Consider the following 24,987-nt stretch of genomic DNA (forward strand, 5'->3'; position numbering starts at 1 on the left):
CAACTTTATTTTTTTTATTTTTTTTAAACATTTTTATTTTTGTTTATTTTTTTATATTTCTTTTCTTTTTAAATTTTTTTATTATGTTACATTAGTTACCATACAGTACATCCTCAGTTTTTGATGTAGTGTTCCATGATTCATTGTTTGTGTATAACACCCAGTGCTCCATGCAATATGTGCCCTCCTTAATACCCATCACCGTCCTATCCCAGATCCCCATCCACCCTCCCATCTGAAGCCCTCAGTTTGTTCCCAGAGTCCATAGTCTCTCGTGATTCATTCCCCCTTCTGTTTACCCGCTCTTCATTCTTCCCTTCCTTCTCCTACCGATCTCCCTGCTATTTCTTATGTTCCACAAATGAGTGAAACCATATGATAATTCTCTTTCTCTGCTTCACGTATTTCACTTAGCATAATCTCCTTTTAAAAATTTAAATTCAATTAATTAACATAAAATGTATTACTGGTTTCAAAGGTACAGGTCTATAATTCATCAGTCTTATATAATACCCAGTGCTCATTACATCACATGCCTTCCTTTATGCCCATCACCCAGTTACCTCATCCCTCCACCCCCTTCCCCTCCAGCAACCCTCAGTTTGCTTCCTATGATTAAGAGTCTCTTATGGTTTGTCTCCCTCTCTGGTTTCATCTTGTTTTATTTTTTCCTCTCTTTCCCTATGATCCTCTGCCTTGTTTCTTAAATTCCACATGTCAGTGAGACCATATGATAATTGTCTTTCTCTGATTGACTTATTTCACATAGTATAATACCCTCTAGTTCCATCCACATTATTGCAAATGGCAAGATTTCATTTTTTGATGGCTGTGTAATGTTATATATATACCACATTTTCTTTATCCATTCATCTGTCGATGGATATCTGGGCTCTATCCATAGTTTGGCTATTGTAGACATTGCTGCTGTAAACATTGGGGTGCAGGTGCCCCTTTGGATCATTACATTTGTATCTTTGGAGTAAATACCCAGTAGTGTGATTACTGGGTTGTACGGTAGCTCTATTTTCAACTTTTTGAGGAACCTCCTTACTGTTTTCCAGAGTGGAAACTTGCATTCCCAGTAACAGTGTAGGAGGGTTCCCCTTTCTCTGCATCCTCATCAACATCTGTCATTTCCTGACTTGTTAATTGTAGCCATTCGGACTGGTGTGAGGTGGTATCTCATTGTGGTTTTGATTTGTATTTCCCTGATGCTGAGTGATTTTGAGCATTTTTTCATGTGTCTGTTGGCCATTTGGATATCTTCTCTGGAGAAATGTCTGTACATGTCTTCTGCTCATTTTCTGATTAGATTATTTGTTCTTTGGGTATTGAGTTTGATAAGTTCTTTATAGATTTTGGATACCAGCCCTTAATCTGATATGTCATTTGCAAATATCTTTTCCCATTCTGTCAGTCGTCTTTTGGTTTTGTCGACTGTTTCCTTTGCTGTGTGAAAGCTTTTTATCCTGATGAAGTCCCAATAGTTCATTTTTACCTTTGTTTCCCTTGCCTTTGGAGACATGTCTAACAAGAAGTCTCTGCTGCCAAGATCACAGAGGTTGCTGCCTGTGTTCTCCTCTAGGATTTTGGTGGATTCTTGTTTCACATTTAGGTCTTTCATCCATTTTGAGTCTATTTTTGTGTATGGTATGATGAAATGGTCCAGTTTCATTCTTCCTCATGTGGCTGTCCAATTTTCCCAACACCATTTGTTGAAGAGACTGTCTTTTTTTCATTGGATATTCTTTCCTGCTTTGTCAAAGATTAGTTGACCATAGAGCTGAGGGTCCATTTCTGGGTTCTCTATTTGGTTCAATAGGTCTATGTGTCTGTTTTTGTGCCCAAACCATACTGTCTTGATTACATCTTTGTAATAGAGCTTAAAGTCTGGAATTGTGATGCCACCAGTTTTGGTTTTCTTTTTCAACATTCCTTTGGTTATTTGGGGTCTTTTCTGGTTCTGTACAAATTTTAGGATTATTTGTTCCAGCTCTGTGAAAAAAGTGGATGGTATTTAGATAGGGATTGCATTGAATGTGTAGATTGCTTTGGGTAGCATAGACATTTTAACAATATTTGTTCTTCCAATCCATGCACATGGAATGTTTTTCCATTTTTTGTGTCTTCCTCATGAAAGAAATAGTTCTATAGTTTTCTGAGTACAGATCCTTTGCCTCTTTGGTTAAGTTTATTCCTAGGTATTTTATGGTTTTGGGTGCAGTTGTAAATAGGATTGACTCCTTAATTTTTCTTTCTTCTGTCTCATTGGTTGTGTATAGAAATGCAACTGATTTCTGTACATTGATTTTATATCCTGCCTCTTTGCTGAATTCCTGTATGTTCTAGAAATTTTTGGAGTGGAGTCTTTTGGGTTTTCCACATAGAGTATCATGTCATCTGCGAAGAGTGTGAGTTTGACTTCTTTGCTGATTCAGATGCCTTTTATTTCTGTTTGTGTCTTATTGCTGAGGCTAGGACTACTAGTACAATTTTGAACAGCAGTGGTGATAGTGGACATACCTGCCATGTTCCTGGGCCTTAGAGGAAAAGCTCTCAGTTTTCCCCATTGAAAATGATATTCTCTGTGGGCTTTTCATATATGGCTTTTATGATATTGAGGTATGTTCTCTCTATTCCTATACTGTGAAGAATTTTTTTTTAAAGATTTTATTTATTTATTCGACAGAGATAGAGACAGCCAGCGAGAGAGGGAACACAAGCAGGGGGAGTGGGAGAGGAAGAAGCAGGCTCCTAGCGGAGGAGCCTGATGTGGGGCTCGATCCCATAACGCCATGATCACGCCCTGAGCCGAAGGCAGACGCTTAACCGCTGTGCCACCCAGGCGCCCCTACTGTGAAGAATTTTAATCAAGAAAGAATGCTGTTGTTTGTCAAATGCTTTTACTGCATCTATTGAGAGGATCATATGGTTCTTGTCCTTTCTTTTATTAATGTAGTGTATCACATTGATTGATTTGCAGATGTTGAACCACACTTGCAGCCCAGGAATAAGTCCCACTTGGTCGTGGTGAATAATCATTTTAATGCACTGTTGGATCGTGTTGGCTAGTGTCTTGGTGAGAATTTTTGCATCCATGTTCATCAGGGATATTGGTCTGTAATTTTTCTTTTTGTTGGGGTCTTTGGTTTTGGGATCAAGGTAATGCTGTCCTCATAGAATGAGTTTGGAAGTTTTCCTTCCATTTCTATTTTTTGAAACAGCTTCAGAAGAATTGGTATTCTTCTTTAAATGTTTGGTAGAATTCCCCTGGGAAGCCATCCAGCCCTGGGCTCTTGTTTGTTGGGAGCTTTTTGATTACTGCTTCCTTGCTGGTTATGGGTCTGTTCAGGTTTTCTATTTCTTCCTGTTTCAGTTTTGGTAGTTTATAAGTCTATAGGGATGCATCCATTTTTTCAGATTGCCTAATTTGTTGGCATGTAGTTGCTCATAATATTCTCTTATAATTGTTTATATTTCTTCAGTGTTGGTTGTGATTTCTCCTCTTTCATTCATGATTTTATTTATTGGGTCCTTTCTCTTTTCTTTTTGATAAGTCTGGCTAAAGGTTTATCAATCTTATTAAGTCTTTCAAAGAACCAGCTCCAAGTTTCATTGATCTGTTCTACTGTTCTTTTGCTTTCTATTTCATTGATTTTTGCTCTAATCTTTATTATTTCTCTTCTCTTGCTGGATTTAGGCTTTATTTGCTGTTCTTTCTCTAGCTCCTTTAGGTGTAAGGTTAGGTTGTGTATTTGAGACCTTTCTTGTTTCTTGGGAAAGGCTTGTAGTGCTATATACTTGCCTCTTAGGACTGCCTTTGCTGTATCCCAAAGAGTTTGAACTGTTGTGTTTTCATTTTCATTTCTTTCCATGAATTTTAAAAATTCTTCTTTAATTTCCTGTTTGACCCATTCATTCTTTAGTAGGATGCTCTTTAGCCTCCATGTATTTGAGTTCTTTCCAACTTTCCCTTTGTGATTGAGTTCCAGTTTCAAACCACTGTGGTCTGAAAATATCCAGGGAATGATTCCAATCTTTTGGTACTGGTTGAGGCCTGATTTGTGATCCAGTTTGTGATCTACTCTGGGGAATGTTCCATGTGCACTGGAGAAGAATGTGTATTCTGTTGCTTTAGGATGGAATGTTCTGAATATATCTGTGAAGTCCATCTCATCCAGTGTGTCATTCAAAGCCCTTCTTTCCTTGTTGATCTGCTTGGGTGATCTGTCCTTTGCAGTGAGGGAGGGGTGTTAAAGTCCTTTACTATTATTGTATTATTATTCATGTGTTTATTTGATTTTGTTATTAATTGGCTTATATAATTGGTTGCTCCCAAGTTAGGGGCATAAATATTTACAATTGTTAGATCTTCAAGTGGGACAGACCCTTGAATTATGATATAGTGTCCTTCCTCATCTTTTATTACAGTGTTTGGTTTAAAATCTAATTTGTCTGATAAAAGGATTGCCACCCCAGCTTTCTTTTGATGTCCATTAGCATGATAAATGGTTGTCCACCCCCTTCCTTTAAATCTGGTGGTGTCTTTGGGTCTGAAATGAGTCTCTTGCAGGCAGCATATTGATGGGTCTTTCTTTTTTGTCCAATCTGATACTCTGTGTCTTTTGATTGGGGCATTTAGCCCATTTACATTCAGAGCAACTATTGAAAGATAGGAATTCAGTGCCATTGTATTACCTGTAAAGTGACTGCTATTGTATATTGTCTCTGTTCCCCTCTGGTCTATATTACTTTGGGGCTATATTACTTTTGCTTAGAGGATCCCTTTTAATATTTCTTGTAGGGCTGGTTTGGTGATCACAAATTCTTTTAGTTTCTGTTTGTCCTGGAAGATTTTTTATCACTCCTTCTATTTTGAATGACATCCTAGCTGGATAAAGTATTCTTGGCTGCATATTTTACTCTCTTAGCACCCTGAATATATCATGCCAGTCCTTTCTGGCCTGCCAGGTCTCTGTGGATAGGTTTGCTGCTAATCTAATGTTTCTACCCTTGTAGGTTACAGACCTCTTGTCCCATGCTGCTTTCAGGATTTTCTCTTTGTCTCTGTATTTTGTAACTTTCACTATTATATGTCGGGGTATTACCTATTTTTATGAATTTTAAGGGGGGTTCTCTGTGTCTCCTGGATTTTGATGCCTGTTTCCTTCCCCAGATTCGGGACGTTCTCTGCTATAATTTGCTCCAATATACCTTCTGCCTCTCTCTCTTTCCTCTTTTTCTGGTATCCCAATTATTCTAATATTGCTCTGCTTTATGGTATCACTCATCTCTTGAATTCTCCCCTAATGATCCAGTAGTTGTTTATCTCTTTTTCTCAGCTGGTTTATTCTCCATTATTTTGTCTTTTATATCACTAATTTTCTCTTTTGCCTCATTTGTCCTCGCAGTTAGAGCCTCCATTTTTTACTGCATCTCACTAATAGCCTTTTGATTTCGACTTGGTTAGATTTTAGTTCTTTTGTTTCTCCAGGAAGGGATTCTCTAGTGTCTTCTCTGCTTTTTTCAAGCCCAGCTAGTATCTTTATCATCATTATTCTGAACTCTAGTTCCGACATCTTATTTATGTCCATAGTGGTTAGGTCCCTGGCAATCAGTACTGCCTCTCGTTCTCTTTTTTGAGATGAGTTTTTTCATCTTGTCATTCTGTCCAGAGAAGAATAGATGAACAAGAGAACAAAATACTAAAATGGCAACAATGACCCCAGAGAAATATACACTAAGCAAATCTGAAGAGACCTGAAACCAGGGGGGAAAAGAAAAGAAAAGAAAAGAGAATATAATCAGACAGGTGAGCAGAATAGAGCAATACACTGGATTCTGTGTGTATTTTGGTCTTTTTTTTTTTTTTTTTTTTTTTTTTTTTTTAGAAAACTAGGTCCTAAAATTGTAAAGAAAGAAACACTTATATATGTACAAAAATAAAATTAAATACAATGAAAGGATAGAATGTAACTGTAAAAATGGAAATTAAAAGACAAGAAAAAACAAAAGAGAAAGCAATAGCAACAACAAAAAGGAAGGGATATAAACAGACAGGTGAAGAGAACAGAGCAATACACTTTCTCCTAAGTGTATTTTGGTCAGTTTGTAAGAAGAAACTACATTGCAAAATTGTAAAGGAAGAAAAACATATATACAAAAATAAAATTAAATACATTGAAAGGATAGAATGTAACTGTAAAGATGAAAATAAAAGAAGACTTTAACAAAACAAAACAAAAACAAAAAAAGGAAGAAAAAAACAGAAAAGAGAATATGATCAAGCAGGTAAATAGAACAGAGCCATACACTAGATCTTGGGTGTATTTTGGTCTATTAGAAGAAACTGCATCCCAAAATTATGAAGAAAGAAAAACGTATATATACAAAAATAAGATGAAATACAATGAAGGATAGGATGTAAGTGTAAAAATGAAAATTAAAAAAGATTTAAAAAAGGAGTTGATAAAATAAGAAATTGGTTGGAAAAGAAAAGAGAACAAATTAAAGTTGAAAGACTAAAGACTCATGGGGGAAAAGCCATGAATTCTAAGTGCTGTATTCAGCGCTGGAGTTTTGCCATTCTCATTGATCAGTAAACTTGGTATTGGCTGGATGTTCTTGCTGATCTTCTGGGGGAGGGGCCTGTTGTGTTGAGTCTCAGTTGCCTTTGCCCCAGGCGGAATTGCTTCCCCCTTGCCAGGGGGCCCCCCCACTAAGTAATCTGCTCCAGTTTTTTCTATGTGGCTTTTGTTCCCTGAAGGCTTTCCATACAGCTTTAGAGGATGAGAACAAAAATGGTGGCCTCCCAGTCTCTGGCCCCAGAGCCGAAAGCTTGGGACCCAACGCCTCAGTGCACCCTCAGGGAAAAGCAGTCAATCACTCCTGTCTCCCTGGTCTCTGGCCACACTCTGAGCTCACCCAGCCTGTGACTGAGCATTTCCATCTCAGGCACATGACCCCGTTTCAAGTCTTCAAACCCTGCAGACTCCTGCGCTGCATTCATGCATCCTGCTCCTGTGCTGCTCCTCCCAGGGGCTCTCCCTGGTTCTGCCCCTTGTTGCGCTCTTGCTCAGACAGCAGTCGCCCAACTTTGCCGTGGTTCAAAGTTTATGTCAACCCCGAGCTGAGAGTGCACTCGGGCTCACTCTTTGCAGCCAGCTTCCCCACTCCAATGCCTAGGAGCTCTGCTGCACTCGGGCACCCCCAGTCTTCCTGTGACCCCCCAGGATCCTGAGACCACACTGTCCCAGTGAGGGTTCCACCCCCACTTAGCCACCTGAATGACTTCTCTCACCGGAGCAGACTTCTAAAAGTTCCGATTTTGTGCTCCTCTGCTCTATTACTTGCTGGTAGCCAGCTGACAGAGGCTCCCCGCAACGTGGTCCATCTTCCCATATATCACCTCGGATTCACTTGTCTGCACCTCCTACCTTGCAGAAAGTGGTTGCTTTTGTATTTGTAGAGTTTCAGCTATTCTTTTCTCAGATCTCCTGTTGAGTTCGTGGGTGTTCAGAATGGTTTGATAGCTATCTAGCTGAATTCCTGGGACCAGAAGAAATTAAGGTCTCCTACTCCTCTGCCGTCTTGGACCAGGGACTCCTTTGCCCAATTTAAAAATCTAATTATTTGTTTCTTTGCTATTGAGTTGTATGAGCTGAGTGCTGCTTGCTGTAAGCCCTGCCCCCTTTCTCAGTCTGTCTGATCTCTGGTAGTTGAGCCCCAGAGATTCCCCCAGTGATCCCCATGATGTGAGAATTGAGTGGGCCTCCCCGGAAGTGTCATGCTAACTCAGGGAGCTCGATATCCACCTTGGGCTCTCTTTTCCCACTGGAGAAACCATAGGCCCAGGGGAGCTCTGTCAGTGTACCACTGTGTTGGCTTGTGGGAAGGGTGATGTGGTCAAAGTGAAACTTCTCTTTCTACCTTTCCAATGTGCTCTTTCTCAGTCTCTGTGGTCAGAGAGGTGCCTTAACCTCATCCCTGGGGTTTGGGATTTTCACAATGGAGTCTTTTCTATGGATAGCTGCTAGTCAGTTTTCTTATAAGGGAGACTGAAATCATGAACAACCTATGTCATCATCTTGATGATATCACCTCAACAGTGGCTCTTTCTAAAGCACTGGGTAACTCAGTCCCAAGGATGTTTACATAGAAGAGAGGCAAGCACAATATAACAGCGCAGATTCTTTTGGCACCAAATTGTTTCATTTATGAATGGATGAATGGGCCCATGAGTCAGGGCATTTCATGCTTGGGTGATGGAAAAAAAAAGCCATCAGGGGCACCTAGGTAGCTCAGTTGGTTGAGAATCTGCCTTTGGCTCAGGTCGTGATCCCAGGGACCTGGGATCAAGTCCCACATTGGATTCCCTGCTCTGTGGGGAGCCTGCTTCTCTCTCTGCCTCTCTATGTCTCTCATGAATAAATTAAAAAAAATAAATATTTTTTAAAAAGCCATCAATTCTCAAAACTTGTTCCCCTTTGAGAGTTAGCTAGTTGAATAGCAAGGAAGTTTGTGATAATACTGTCAGTTGGTAGTAGCATGGCAAATTGAGAAACTTCAGGGTGACTTTTGATGGTTGGCTGGGGAAAAACAAGTCCATCTAGGACTTAGCCTGTATCACTTTTACTTGAGTCACTTTCACCTGCATCATTCACCATGGAAAATATATATGCCACAGGGACTTGACCCCAGGCTGCTCAAAATGCATACTTTTTCTGGTTTCCATGGAGATGGTTGCAGTGAGGCCAGCTTGGGTCATGTACAAGGCTGTGTCTGGGGAGTATATTAGAATTGTGTCTGTGACCAATTCCACTCCCTTTCCAGGCTGGAGTGTACATTACTCTTATTTGGTGCTAGAATAGTTGGGGGCATGGAAAAGGCCAAAGGGCATGCTTTGGTTTTTGAAATGGCCAAGCCTTCTCTGAATTGTAGAGGAACACTAGTTAGAATATAGACATAAAGCAGAAATATTGACAGATGAAAAGGTGGGTAAATTTTGTCATAAACTGGAAAAGCTAAGCAGGAGAGGAGCCACAGACTGTGAGGTGCAGTGCGAGCAATAAAACACCCAGAGGCTTAGTGATCAAGGGATTACTCTGTCTGGATTGCCTCAGAGACACCTGCCACCCACTGGGGAAAGGGACATTCAAGGCACTGCATGAGTTCCATCTTCAAGATGAGAACAGGAGCTTTCAAGGGGCATAAGATATACCTGGAGGTGGCAATTAAGAAATTGGGGATGGGAGGAAAGGAGGAAGTGCCACCCAACTCAGAAGGGAGTTTTGAATGATAGAAAATGGGGATGGTGAAAACTCTGTTCTATAACACACTGATACTCCTCCAGGTCTATTAAGGTTCACATATTCTATTTTCCAGTGTGATCTCCAGTAAAACCCTTAAACAGGGAAAATCCTGTTTCTGCAGTATTCTCTTGCCATGCTTGAAGGTAGAAATAGAAGACATGGGAGAGAGAGAGAGAAGAAAAGAGAGAGAGGAGAGAAGACTAAAAACCCCAAGGTCTTAAGCCAAAGAAGGGCATGTACCCAGAAGCAGTTGATCAACAAAAAGACCTCATCAGATTACACTGACAGCTGGTTAATAGAAGAACCATGAGACCAAGCTGCTATAAAGATATAGAAGAGTTAATCAGAAACTAGTTTTTATGAACACAAACCAAAAATCTATCCTTTTCATGAATGGTCTATGGTGCTTTGGTGTGCTGAAAAGTACCTTCTTGTAGATCTGTGTGAAAGTAGACACTAATGTGAAGCCAAATAGCTTCATATTTGCTAATTCATTGAATTCCAACAACAGTTCCAGGAAATGGGTACTGTATTTATATTATCACCTTAGATATGAAGAAAGCATCATCAGATAGGTTAAGAGTCCCAGATAGGTGAAGTGATTTAAGGTAAGTGATATAATTATTAAGTGACAGAGCTGAGTTTCTCTGGACATTTTTTTTTTGAAGGTCAACCTTTTTCTTTCTCCTTTATTTTTTGTTAGTCATGGTTAGTGGCTGAATTTGTATTTTATTTTAATTTTTTTAAATAAAATTTTTTTATATTATGTTAGGCATTTTTCTCTGGATTCCTGGTTAAATGCTCTGTCCTTTTGACCATAGCCTCCTCATATTGTTCCCTGTAGAAATTCCAAATGTAAAAGGCACATTTAATGAAAAGACGTTCCAACTGGCATAAGTGGCAGAAAAGAAACCATTGCCTTGCTTCTTTTTTCATGTTTAAGACCTTGCCTTACCCGTCAGACTCAATGATGGGTGCTGCTTTTCTGGCTCTGACTTCCAGCTTTCCTCATTGATTAGAGTTTAAACTCTTCTTCACTTCTTTGCTTTAGGCTGCTCTGGGTAAACACCTCATTGGATCCAGATGAGTCTCAGAGCTCTACAACTTAAACACACTGGCTCCTTTGGCCATGAGCTCTGCTGGATTCACTCCAAATCCATATGTGGTGGTAGGGCCTTGGTAGACATGCATCTTAGGTGACAGGTAAGCTTGAGTTGTTCCTGACTATGCTATTGAGGTTTCTTAGAATGATGAGGTATACACGCTCTCCATAGCTACTAATTAATCAGGGATATCTGAGATCTAATGTGGAAGCAGCTCATAAATAAGAAATAAAATAAATAGCTAATTATTAATAATTAGCTCATAAACAAGAAATTAAAATATGATGCTATAGGGATGGGCATGAGTGAAAATTGGGGAAAAGAGTGTCTAAGAGGAATGGGGCAGGTTGTTATATATTTTTTTAAGTTTTTACTTGAATATCAGTTAGTTAACATACAGTGTAATATTAGTTTCGGGTGTACAATATAGTGATTCAACACTTCCATACATCTCCCAGTGCTCCTCACAACAAGTGACCTCCTTAATGTCCATCACCTGTTTAGCTCATCCCCCACTCACCTCCCCTCTGGTAACCATCAGTGTGTTCTTTATAGTTAAGAGTATGTTTCTAGGTTTGCCTCTCTCTTTTTCCCTTTGCTCATTGGTTTTGTTTCTTAAATTCCGCATATGAGTGAAATCATGTGGTATTTGTTTTTCTCTGACTGACTTATTTCACTTACATAATACTCTCTAGCTGTATCCATTTCATTGTAAATGGCAAGATTTCATTCTTTTTATGGCTGAGTAATATTCCATTGTATATATGCCACCTCATCTTTATCCATTCAACAGTTGATGGACACTTGGGCTGTTTCCATAATTTGGCTATCATAGGTAATGCTGCTATAAATATTGGGGTGCATGTATCCCTTCGAATTAGTGCTTTTGTATTTTTTGGGTAAATACCTAGTAGTGCAATTGCTGGATCATAGGGTAGTTCTATTTTTAACTTTTTGAGGAAACTCCATCCTGTTTTCCACAGTGGCTGCACCAGTTTGCATTCCCACCAACAGTGCAAGAGAGTTCTTTCTCCACGTCCTTGCCAACACCTGTTTCTTGTGTTTTCTAATTTAGCCATTCTGACAGGTGTGAGTTGATATCTCATTGTAGTTTTGATTTGCATTTCCCTGAGGATAGGTGATGTTGAACATCTTTTCTTGTGTCTGTTTACCACCTGTATGTCTTCTTTGGGAAAATGTCTATTCATGTCTTCTGCCCATTTTTAAATTGGGTTATTTGTTTTTTTGGTTGTTGAGTTTTTTAAGTTCTTTATGTATTTTGGATACTAACTCTTTATCAGAAAAGTCATTTGCAAATATCTTCTCCCATTCTGTAGGTTGCCTTTTAGTTTTATTGATTGTTTCCTTTGCTCTGCAGAAGCTTTCTACTTTGATGTAGTCCTAATAGTTTATTTTTGCTTTTGTTTCCCTTGCCTCAGGAGACATATCTAGAAAAAGGTTGCTATGGCCAATGTCAAAGAGGTTACTGCCTATGTTCTCTTCCAGGATTTTTATGGTTTCAGGTCTCACATTTAGGTCTTTAATCCATTTTGAATTTATTTTTATGTATTGTATAAGAAAGTGGTCTAGTTTCATTGTTTTGCATGTTGCTGTCCAGTTTCCCCAACCATTTGTTGAAAAGACTGTCTTTTTTCCATTGGATATTCTTTCTGAGTAGGTTTTATATTAATATATGAATACTGTAGTAGATTCTGTGTGTGCTGTCCATATACCCCGTTTCCCCCCTCAGGACCAAGGTGCTTATTACTCTAGCTGCCAGTAGTCTCGCATGTTGACAGCTCAGCTCTGAATTCCTCCTCACAAATTGCTTTCAAACAAATGGAGTGACTGGTTCTAATATTATGACTTCCTCTCCAGGGTTAACCTGTATCCACTGACTGGTTGAAGTAGGAGTCTATAGGCCCAGCCCCCCTGCCCTTTGTGTGCCAACTTTCCAAGTCCACCCCAACTGTAGAGCACCCAATAAAATTGGCTGAGTCCTCATTGTGACTGTATCACAGTTCAGCTTTTCTCTCTCCTCAGCATGTTTTCCTCACTCCTTTGCAAGGGTTGTTAAGCACACTCCCCAATAAATGTCCTATGTGCAAATCACCTTTTCAGAATCTGCGCTCTGGGGAACCCATCTTGTGGAAGTTAGTTCCAGGTGTGGTCCTGGGAAACAGCACTAAAGTAGGATTTTCAGTTAGATACTTGCTGGCTATCTGACATATAAGAACCCATCACTGATGGTAGGTGGAACACTGACAGCCTCTGTCATGCATTTGTTAAAACTTCTGGCAGTGGTGAACTAGGAATGGATATCAATACAAGGCACTACTAGTAGGTACAATGTCTTCAATATTTAAGAGATATGGAGTAAATAGTAAATGTGAAGACTAACATGGGATGGCTATTATTGGAGTTATTGATGTTTGGAGAAAGATACTCAAAAGCTGAAAATGATTAAGCACTAATTAAAGGCTGCAGTGCCTAGGTGGCGCAGTCGGTTAAACTTCTGACTCTTGGTCTCAGCTTAGGTCATGGTCTTGGGGTTGTGAGATGGAGCCCAGCGTGGGACTCTGTGCTCAGGGTGGAGTCTACTTGAGATTCTCTCTCCCTCTGCCCCCCCCTCAAAAAAATAATTTAAAAAACCTCTAAAGGCTGTGCAAGCCAGAGATCCTCCTTAGCAACATATAAAAAACTCTCATTCAGCCTGAGGACAGACAAAAACTGAAGATCAGCCCAGTACTGAATTATAAAAGTAACAGAACAGAGAATGTTGAATTCTCAGCCCTGGCAAGTTTGCTCTGCCATACTCAGGGCCCTGACTCAGAGAGAAACTCAGAGGAGGTTACTGGTGTCAATATACACAAAAACTTTACATCTAAAGACTCCCCTGCACATTCTGAGTATGCAAAAGTGACCCAATCCTCCATGTTAAGGACTGATGTTTGTGGACAATCACAGAAAGGCAAACTGTGCCAACTCCTCCCCCTCCTAGAATCTACACTCACCTCCTCTTTTTACCACCAGACCAATAACTAGCATTAAAGTCACAACATAACCCAGCCAGGGATTTGCTAGTCTTGCTAGGATAAAGAAGGAATTATACCACAAAGCAGTTATAGTACCTAATCAGTATTTATTGATAGTAGCTAAGAGAATATGTATGGGGCTGGATTCTGATGGTGCTGGATAAGGTGTAGGATGGAACATAAAGTTGGAGAAGGGATATTTTTAAAATATGGGAGTACTCCAGTGATACAGTATTTAATATCTTGGTAAAGATACCAAAGACCAGTGCTAAAATGCTGCTAGTAACTTGAATAAAGCAGTGTAAAGTAAAAAGGCCTGAACTGCTGTGGCAGATGGCAAAAAAAAAAGGAATCAAGGCTCAAAGAAATGAGCATGCTAGGGTACATTGTACATACACTCTAGAGTATACATGTTATGTAGGCTGGAAAACTTATCACATAATTATGTTCTTTAGGAGAACCCTGAGAACATTCCATCAACCAAAGCAAAAAGAGTTGCACTCCTTAATACCGGTGATGAGTATTAAGGAGGGCACATATTGCATGTGCACTGGGTATTATACGCAAATAATGAATCATGGAATATTGCATCAAAAACTGGAGATGTACTGTATGGTGACTAATATAACAAAATAAAAATTATATATATATATAAAGAGTTGCACTGACAGCCACTTTGAAAAACAGTATGGATGTTCTGAAAAAAATTAAAAATAGAATCACCATATGATCCAGTAATTCCACTACGGGGTATTTACCCAAAGAAAACAAAAACACTAATTTGAAAAGATATATGCATCAAAATCATTAGCCATCAGGGAAATTCAAATCAAAACCACACTAAGATACCACCGTACGCCAGTTAGAATGGCAAAAATTGACAAGGCAAGAAACAAAAATTGCTGGAGAGGATGTGGAGAAAGGGGATCCCTCTTACACTGTTGGTGGGAATGCAAGTTGGTACAGCCACTCTGGAAAACAGTGTGGAGGTCCCTTAAAAAGTTAAAAATTGAGCTACCCTATGATCCAGCCATTGCACTACTGGGTATTTACCCCAAAGATACAGATGTAGTGAAGAGAAGGGCCATATGCACCCCAATGTTCATAGCAGCATTGTCCACAATAGCTAAATCGCGGGAGGAGCCGAGATGCCCTTCAACAGATGACTGGATTAAGAAGATGTGGTCCATATATACAATGGAATATTACTCAGCTATCAAAAAGAATGATTTCTCAACATTTGCTGCAACATGGACGGCACTGGAGGAGATAATGCTAAGTGAAATAAGTCAAGCAGAGAAAGACAATTATACGATTTCTCTCATCTATGGAACATAAGAACTAGGAAGATCAGTAGGAGAAGAAAAGGATAAAGAAAGGGGGGTAATCAGAAGGGGGAATGAAGCATGAGAGACTATGGACTCTGAGAAACAAACTGAGGGCTTCAGAGGGGATGGGAGGTGGCGGAATGGGATAGGCTGGTGATGGGTAGTAAGGAGGGCACGTATTGCATGGTGCACTGGGTGTTACACGCAACTAATGAATCATCGAACTTTACATCAGAAACCAGGGATGTACTGTATGGTGACTAACATGATATAATAAAAAAACATTAAAAAAAGAAAAGATATATGCACCCCTATGTTTGCTGCAACATTATTTACAATAGCCAAACTATGGAAGCAACCCAAGTGTCCATCCATAGATAAATGGACAAAGAAGAGGTCACACGCACACACTGGAATATTGTTCAGCCATAGAATGAATAACATCTTGCCATTTGCAACAACGTGGATGGATCTAGAGGGTATAGGCTAAGCAAAATAAGTCAGTAAGAGAAAGACAAATACTATATGATTTCACTCATACGTGGAATTTAAGAAACAAAACAAATGAGCAAAGGGAAAAGAGACAGAGAAAGAGAGAAACAAATCAAGAAACAGACTCTTAACTATAGAGAGCACACTAATAGTTACCAGACGGGAGGTGGTTGGGGAGGATGAGAGAAATAGATGCTGGGGAGTAAGGAGGGCACTTGTCATGATGAGCACCAGGAGATGTATGGAATTATTGAATCACTATATTGTACACCTGAAACTAATATAACACTATGTGAATTATACCATAATTTAAAAAATTAATTAAAAATAAAGAAAAGAATGTGGGGGCGCCTGGGTGGCTCAGTCAGTTAAGTGTCTGCCTTCCACTCAGGTCATGATCCCAGGGTCTTGGGATTGAGCCCCAGGGAGCCTGCTTCTCCCTTTCCCTCTGCTGCTTCCCCTGCTTGTGCTCTCTCTTTCTCTCCCGTGCTCTCTCTCTCAAATAAATAAATAAAATCTTAAAAAAAAGAATGTGTGTTCTGCAATCATTGTATGTAGTGTCTTATAAATATCAAAGCTACTTCATTGACAATGTTGATCAAGTTTTCTATATCTTAATGAATTCATGTATTCTTGTTCTATTAATACTGAGATGAGACTCTTGACATCTCCAAATATATTTGGGATTTGCTTTATCTCCTTTCAGTTTTGTCAGTTTTTGCTAAATATATTTTGAAGCTTTGTTTTCTGGGTGTATACACATGCAGCATTTCTGTATCTTCTTGATTAATTTACTCTTTTATCATTATGAAATTCTCTCTATCTCTGGTAATAATTCTTGTCTTGAACTCTATTTTGTCTGACTTTAATACAGGTGCATCAACTTTTTTGAAAAGATAGGGGTATGAATAGTTTTTCCACCCTTGAAGTTTTTTTTTTTTTGAGGTGATTGACATACAACATTATATTAGCCTTAGGTGTGCAACATAATGATTTGATGTTTGTATATACAGCAAAATGATAATCACAGTAAGTCTAGTTAAATATATTACTATATATATATATATATATGCAGAATTCTTTTCCTTGTGATATGAAGTTTTAAGATTTACTCTCTTACCAACTTTAATATGCAGTACAGAATTAACTATAGTCACCAGGCTGTACATTACATCCTTGAATAACCTGTGTCTTTATATTTACAGTGTGTTTCTTGTAGATTGCATATAGTTGTCTTTTCAAATCCAATCTTAAAATAGCTACCTTTAATTGAGATGTTTAGAAAATCTACATCTAACATCATTTCTACATTGTTAGCTTAATTCTTACCATCTTGCTGTTTCCTTTCTAATTGTTTTGCATGTTCTTTGTTCATTCTCCTTTCCTTAATTTTTCTTGATTCTTTTTTACTACACTATTTTATCTCCAATTGGCTTATTACCTAAAAAAATTTTAGTAGTATCTCTGGTTAAATATGCATCTTTAACTTATCATAACCTACTTTCAAATACTATAATACTATGTCACTTCATGTATAAGAAACTTGAAACAGTGTATTACCAACTCTTCCTTCACATCTTTTGTGTTATTTTGTATTATATAATTACACATGTTGCAAATTCAACAATAAATTGTTTTTAGTTTTGATGTAAACAGCCAATGAAATGAAAAAACACCCCACCTTTTTTTTTTTATAGTTACTCATATAGAGGTGACCCCTAACTTCTGATGGTATGACTTAGGATTTTTTGACTTCACCATAGTGTGAAAGTGATATACCTTAAGTAGAATCTGTACTTCAAAATTTGAATTTTTATCTTTTCTTGGGCTAGTGATATGTTGTACAATACTGTCTTGTGATACTGGGCAGAGGCAGCTAGCCATAGCTCCAAGTCAGCCACGTGATCTCCAAGGTAATCAATGAATACACAATCATTCTGCACCCATCCAACCATTCTGTTTTTCACTTCCAATACAGTATTCAATAAATTACATGAGCTATTCAACACTTTATTATAAAGTAGGCTTTATGTTAGATGATTTTTGCCCAGCTGTAAGCTAATGTAAATGTCCTGAACACATTCCAGGTAGGCTAGAGTAAGTTATGATATTCTGTAGGTTAGGTGTATTAAATGCATTTTTGACTTACAATATTTTCAACTTATGATGGGTTTATCAAGACATAACCCCATCAAAAGTCGGGGAAAATCTATACACTATTTCTGGTGCTGTTCATTCCATTGTATATATCTGAGATTTTAATCTGCTATCATTTCCTTCAGACTAAAGGCCTTCCTTTTATCATTCTTATAGCTCAGGTCTTATGGTATCAAACTGATTCAGTTTTTGTTCATCTGAAAAATTTCTTTCTTTTTGCCTTCACTTTGAAAAATCAATTGTATTGACACATAATTTACATACCATAAAGTACATTCATTCAAAGGGTTCAAAGAATTTTGATGAATGTATATGCCTGTGTAACCAACACTGCAATCGATATATAGTAAATTTCCATAATCCCAAATGTGCCTTTTTGCCCATTTGCAATTAATGATACCTCCAACCCCAGGAATGCATATCCATCGATCTACTTTCTGTCACCATAGATTGTCCTTATTTTTTCTAGAATTTTACACAAGTGAAGTAATTCACTATGTGAATTTTTCTTTTCACAAGCTTCTTCTACTCAGCATGTTTTTGGATCTACCCACATTGTCAAGCATATCAATACTTGCAGTAGATAGAATTTCAAAATGAGCCCCAAGATTCCTGACCCCTAGTATACATACAGCTTTTTCTAAGTTATGCAATCAAGCCCTCATCTAGGTGCTACTTTCAAGGGATTTTGCAGATGTAATTAAAATCCCAAATCATTTCACTTTAAGACAGGGAGATAATACTAGATGAGCCTGTATTTAATTTAAATTCCACTTTGATTCCAATTGACCATTGTTAGTATATAAACATACCATTGATTTTTGTATATTCAACTTGTATCTTCTCTCCTTATTAAATTCACTTGCTAATTCCAAGAATTTTTTTTTTTGGTAGATTCTCTAGGATTTACTACATTCCCAATTATGGGGATGTAGACATTTTACTTCTTCCTTTCCAATCACAATGACTTATATTTCTTTTTCTTGTTGTATTACCCTGGTTAGAATGTCTTGTTGACTGCTGAAAGGAAGCAGTGAGAGTGAACATCTTTAGCTTTCCTGATTAGGTGGACAGCGTAAAGTCTTTTATCATTAAATATGATGTCAGCAGTACATTTTTTATAGGTATTCTTTATAAAGTTGAAGAAGCCTCCTTATATTCCTAGTTCACTGAGAGTTTTTGTCAGGAATAGGTGTTGAATTTTGTTAAATGACTTTTTTATCTTTACAGATGATATTTTTTTTCTCTGCCAATGTGGTTGTCACAGTCAGTTTGAACTGCTATGACAAAAATATTACAGACTCCATGGCTTATAAACAACAGAAATTTATTTCTTATAGTTCTGGAGGCTAGGAAGTCTAAGATCAAGGTGCTGGCAGATTCTGTGTCTGGTGAGGACTCACTTTCAGGTTCATAGATGACTGTCTTTTTGCTGTGTTCTCATGTGGCAGAAGGGGCAACAGAGCTCTCTGGGGTCTATTTTATAAGGGCACTAATTTCATTCCTGAGGGCTCCACCCTCATGACTTAATCACTTCTCAAAGGGCTCACCTCCTTACACCATCACAATGAGGGTTAGTTTTCAACAAATTAATTTTTGGGAAGCACTGCCATTCAGTCTATAACTATGATGAATTACACAGGTTGATTTTTTGTTGAGATATAATTCGCACACCACAAATTAACAATTTTAAAGAATACAATTCAGTGCGTTTAGTATATTCACAATATTGTGCAACTGTTATAACTAATGCCTAAACATTTCATCACCCCCAAAAGAAATTCCATACCCATTAGCAGTCGCTCCCCATCCCCCCATCTCCCACTCCCTGGCAACCACTAATTTACTTCTTGTCTCTGGATGTGCCTATTCAGAACATATCATATAAAAGGAATCATATAATATGTAGTCTTTTAAATTTTTGATTTCAATTTATGTTTTAAATTATTTTTGACATATGAAAAAATGCACATAATATATACACCTTCATGAGTTTAGAGGTAATTATACTGTGAAACAATCACAGTAATCTATCCAGCTCATCCTTAACCATTTATCTGTTCATGGACACTTACATTGTTTCCATATCTTGGCTGTTGTGAACAATGCTGCAATGAACATGGGAGTGCAAAATGCTCTTTGAGATACAGATTTAACTTTCTTTGTATAAATACTCAGAAGTGGGATTGCAGTATCATATGGTAGTCCTATTTTTAATTTTTTGAGGAACCTCTATACTGTTTTTGATAAGAGCTGCAGCAGTTTTCATTCCCACCTACTGTGTGCAAGGATTACCTTTTCTCCTGTCCTTGCCAATACTCGTTATCTTGTGACTTTTTGGTAAGAGCCACCCTAGCATGTATAAGGTGATATCTCATTATGGTTTTGATTTACATGTCCCTGACGATGAATGATGTTGAGCATCTTTTCATAAAGCTGTTGGCCATTTGTATGTCATTTTTGGAAAATGACATATTCAGGTCTTTTCCCCATTTTTTTTGATGGGGGAGATTATTCCTCTTACATATTTTTCGTGCATATGGTTGACTAACCATTACAACCATTACATTAGTATTTAATAACCAATGTATTCTGGTTAAAAATGTGGAAAAATACAAGCAAAACAATCGGCTAGGCAGTCAGCTCAGTATATTATTATACTCTGATTTCATTATGGATTATTTTGAATGAAAGTGGATACTACAGAAATTCTCAGTTAACTTTGGCTTTCTTATTAGAGTACAACTGACTTTATTCCCCCACCCCCAGGTTCACTGAGATATAACTGACATATAACATCGTGTATGTTTAGGGTGCACAATGTGATGATTTGATATGTGTATGTGTTGCAAAATTGTTACCACAGTAAGGTTAGTTAACACATCCATCACTTCACCTTGTATAGTTACCTTTTCCCGTGTTTGGTAAAAACTTTTAATATTTACTCTCTGCAACTTTCAAGTGTACAATACAGTATTGTTAACTATCATCACTATGCTGTACATTACATCCCCAGAACTTACATATCTTATAACTGGAAATTTGTATCCTTCAACCAGATCACCCATTTTCTCCACCCCCATGCCCCAGCAATCCCCAATCTACTCTCCGATTCTATGAGTTTGATTGTTTTAGATTCCATGTATAAGTAAGATCTTATCTGTCTTTCTACATCTGACTTATTTTGCTTAGAATAATGGCGTCAAGGCCCATCCATGTTGACACAAATGTCAGGATTTTATTTTTTTAGTGGTTGAATATTTTACACACACACATATGTGTATAATCACATTTTCTTTGTCTCTTCATCTGTCAGTGGGCACTTACGTTGTTTCCTTGTGTTGGATGTTGTAACTAATGCAGCAATGAATATGGAGGTGCAGATACCTCCTTGAGATAGTGATTTCTTTTCCTTTGGATATATATTCAGAAGTGGAATTGTTGGATCATATGGTAATTTTATTGTTGATTTCTTGAGGGACCTCCGTAATGTTTTCCATAGTGGCTATACCAGTCCACATTCCCACCAACAGTGTACAAGGATTCCATGTCCATTTTTAAATTAGGTTATTGTGTTTTTTTTTTTGTTATTGAGTGGTAAGAGTTACTTATATATTCTGGTATTAACCGCTAATCAAATTTATGGTTTGCAAATATTTTCTCCCATTCTGTAGGATGCCTTTTCATTTTGTTGATGGTTTTCTGTGCCATGCAGAAACTTTAGGTTGGTGTAGTCCATTTTATTTATTTTTGCTTTTATTGTCTGCACTTTTGTTTTCATAGAAAATTGAGTAAATTATTTTTTAGAATGATAACAAGCATTTATCACAAGTTCAAAAGAATGAGTTAACTTTTGTATAAAGTGTGAGTCTTTGGTTGTGGTTCACTTTTTTCCCTTTGGATTTCCAATTGTTCCAATACTATTTATTTATTTATAATTTTTATTTTGTTATATTAGTCACCATAGAGTACATCCCCAGTTTTTGATGCAATGTTCCATGATTCATTATTTGCATATAACACCCAGTGCACCATGCAATATGTGCCCTCCTTGATACCCATCACCGGCCTATCCCAATCCCCCACCCTCTTCCCCTCTGAAGTCCTCAGTTTGTTTCCAGAGTCCACAGTCTCTCATGGTTCATCCCCCGTCTGTTTATCCCCCCTTCATTCTTCCCTTCCTTCTCCTACCAATCTTCCTGCTATTTCTTATGTTCCATAAATGAGTGAAACCATATGATAATTGTCTTTCTCTGCTTGGCTTATTTCACTTAGCATAATCTCCTCCAGTCCCGTTCATGTTGCTGCAAATGTTGTGTAATCGTTCTTTCTGATGGCTGAGTAATATTCCATTGTATATATGTGTATATTTACCTCAAAGATACAGACGTAGTGAAGAGAAGGGCCATATGCACCCCAGTGTTCATAGCAACATTGTCCACAATAGCTAAATTGTGGAAGGAGCCGAGATGCCCTTCAACAGATGACTGGATTAATACTATTTATTTTTTAAAATGCTATCTTTCCTCCAATGAATTGCTTTTGCACCTTTGCCAAAATCATTTGGGCATATTTGTGTATATCTATTTCTGGGTCCTCTATTTTGTTTCATTGATCTATGTGTCTATCACTCTGCTAATACCACACAGTCCTTATTACTGTGGTTATATAATAAATCTTGAAATTGGATAGATTGATTGCTCCCACTTTGTACTTTTTCAAAACTGTTCTTAAGCTATTCTAGTTCCTTTGACTTTTCATATAGATTTTACAATAATTCCTACCAAAAACGTAGGCAAGATATTTTTGTAGATATATTGTTTATATCTCTATATATAGTAGATATAATCTACAAAAGATCTTGCTTGGGTTTTTGGTAAGAATTATGTTACATACGTATATCAATTTGGGGAGGATTAACACCTTTATTCCTTTGAGTCTTTCAATTCATAAACATGCCATATTTTTCTATGTATTTAGATTGTTTTTTTATTTCCTTCTGTAGTTTTCAGCATACAATTTCTTTACATGTTGTTAGGTTTACATCTAAGTCTTTCACTTTTTTCACAATAGTAAATGATACTATATTTTTAAATTTAAATTTTGATATCCACTTGTTCACTAGCTTATTTGATGGCAAGTTGATCATGAAATGAACAGTGTTTTGTCCTTACTGGAATAGACACTCTGGATAAAGTTTGCCTTCTCTGTATGCCATGCTTCTGCCAAAACTACCATTCATGGACTTACAGAATTCCTCATGTACTGTAATGGAATTCCACACATCATTGCTTCTGATCCAGGAACTCGCTTTGCAGCAAAAGAAATGTGGCAATGGCCCCTGCTCATGGATTTCACTTGCCTTATCATGTTCCTCACCATTGTGAAGCAGCTGGCTTGATAGAATGATCAAATGGCCCTTTGAAGCCTCAATTGCAGTGCCAACTAGGTGGCAATACCTTGCAGGACTGGTGCAAGGTTCTCCAGTAAACTGAATATGCTCTGAATCAATGTCCAATATATGGTGGTATTTTACAGGTAGTCATGATTCACGGGTCCAGGAATCAAAAGGTGGAAATAGGAGTTGCACCACTCATTATTACCCCTAGTGACCCACTAGCAAAATTTTTGCTTCTTGTTCCTGTGTGCCAAGCCTGGAGGAAAAGCTATGGTACTTACCAACCTAAGCTGCTGTCTGTGTTTTACTTAGCCTACTAGACTGTGATGGACCCATCCAAATTCCAAGACTGGCAGGGTAGAAGTCAGTCCTCTGGGGAGGCCTCTCAGGAAAGCTGGGGTGCTGGATGTGCAAACCATCTTTTTCCCTTCCCCCAGAAAAGCCAGGAATGTGAGGGTCTCTTTTGATCATATGGCATTGCACCAGGGGCAGGGACTTGGGCAAGGTGTCTCGAATCTCCTCACCAGCTTCAATGAGTCTGGTTTCACAGTCACTCAGAGTACAGGAAACTTTCACTTCATTTCTGGATTTCTCACAAATCAAATTTATCCATGAATAGTTGCTAAATTGGTATGTTTGTCAGGGGAAGGATGGTCCAGGGCTTCCTACACACACACACACACGCACACACAGAGGAGAAAGTGATGTGAAGATGCAGGCAGAGATTGGAGTGATGCAGCCACAAGCTAAGGAAAGCTGTCATCTGTTAATCACCAGAAGCTAGAAAAGGCAAGGGACATACTGTATAGAACCTCTGGGGAGAGAGCAGCCCGATGGCACATTGATTTTGTGCTACTGGCCTCCAAAATTATGAAGGAATAGATTTCTATTGTTTTAAGCCATCAAGTTTGTGATAATTTTTATAACAGCCATAGGAAACTAATTCTTCTGAAATCTGAGTGCTCCAGGTTTCAGTAATACTTATCCACTTAAGCTAGATGGAAGTCAAATGTGTCCCATCCTTGTGTGTGAGCACTAAGAATTATTCAGTTGAAATCTCTTTATTAACGTTATTTGCCTAGCCTTTTGGCATTTCAGTCTATGAACACACATCTTAGTATGCAACAGAATAGTCCCAGGGAACCCTTAGCAGATTTCTGGTGTGATTTCTCTGCATAGTTTCCCCTCTCTCATACTCTGCTTTGAAAATTCCTGCTGCCTTAACTTCTATAAAATACAGTCTCTGTCTTCTCAACTTATTCATACTGTTTCACTCTACTTGGCTTCCCTCTACATATGCCACACTTCAGAAAGTGCCTGCAGACAAAAAATAATGGTGTGATTATAGGGCTTATCTTGGGGTCGGTTGGGGAACTTACCTTATAGCTTGAAAACCATCACATAATGGAATTATAGCAGAGATATGCAAAGTCATCTTAAAGAGCAAAAATAGGCAGAAAACTTAACTGAAGGCATTAATAAGGAAAAAAAATGTGTCAACCCAGAGTTGGTTTGATCCTGTTGAGAGCACCCAGAAGAAGATGAATTAAAAAGGAAAATGTTGGCAGGGAGAATTCTAAACTTGTTCAGAAAGAATGTGTCCAAGAGTTATATATCTTAACTTCTGGTAGTTGTAACCAAAATGAAAAACCAAGAGCTTCAGGGACCAAAGATAGCTAATGCAAGAGGAGGTTATTTGAACTAGATTCAGATGCTTGCTGTGTCTCCCCGCCCCCAGAGCTCTTTGATGCAGTTACAGACGTGGTAGGTAGGTAGCACTGAAATATTTTGACGTTATCACACTACTTCATTACCTTTTTCTTTGGTAGAGGCAGGTCAGAAATCTGACTTGTGGAAAAACAGTGCCTTCTGGAAGATTTTTCTGAAAGTGTGTTTCTATGGCTGCTTCTGTGGACCATAGTTTTCTCATTTGGTTTGGTAGTTTTCCTGCCAAAAGTCTAGCCCTCTCTCTGTGATGTACTCTGGTTCTCCTTGCTAGTTTGTTGGGTCTGTTTGGGGGTGGGTAGTGAGCCTAGGTCCACAGTTAACAGACATTCTAAAGAATGGTGGAAAGTAAAATATATGCAAATGAAGAGGGCAGTTGGAATCAAGAGAGCATGGTAGTTGACTATCACCTCAAAAAGTCCCAAGTAATCATCC

General features: G+C 38.1%; 1 long non-coding RNA gene across 1 annotated transcript in view; it reads left to right on the top strand.

Annotated features, from left to right (window-relative positions):
* LOC130544235 (uncharacterized) overlaps positions 1 to 24,987 on the top strand; it is a 158,628-nt gene that overhangs the window by 84,205 nt on the left and 49,436 nt on the right. The gene's annotated exons all lie outside the window — the stretch shown is intronic.

This window comes from Ursus arctos, chromosome X, assembly GCF_023065955.2.
Source record: "Ursus arctos isolate Adak ecotype North America chromosome X, UrsArc2.0, whole genome shotgun sequence".
Classification (NCBI taxonomy): domain Eukaryota; kingdom Metazoa; phylum Chordata; class Mammalia; order Carnivora; family Ursidae; genus Ursus; species Ursus arctos.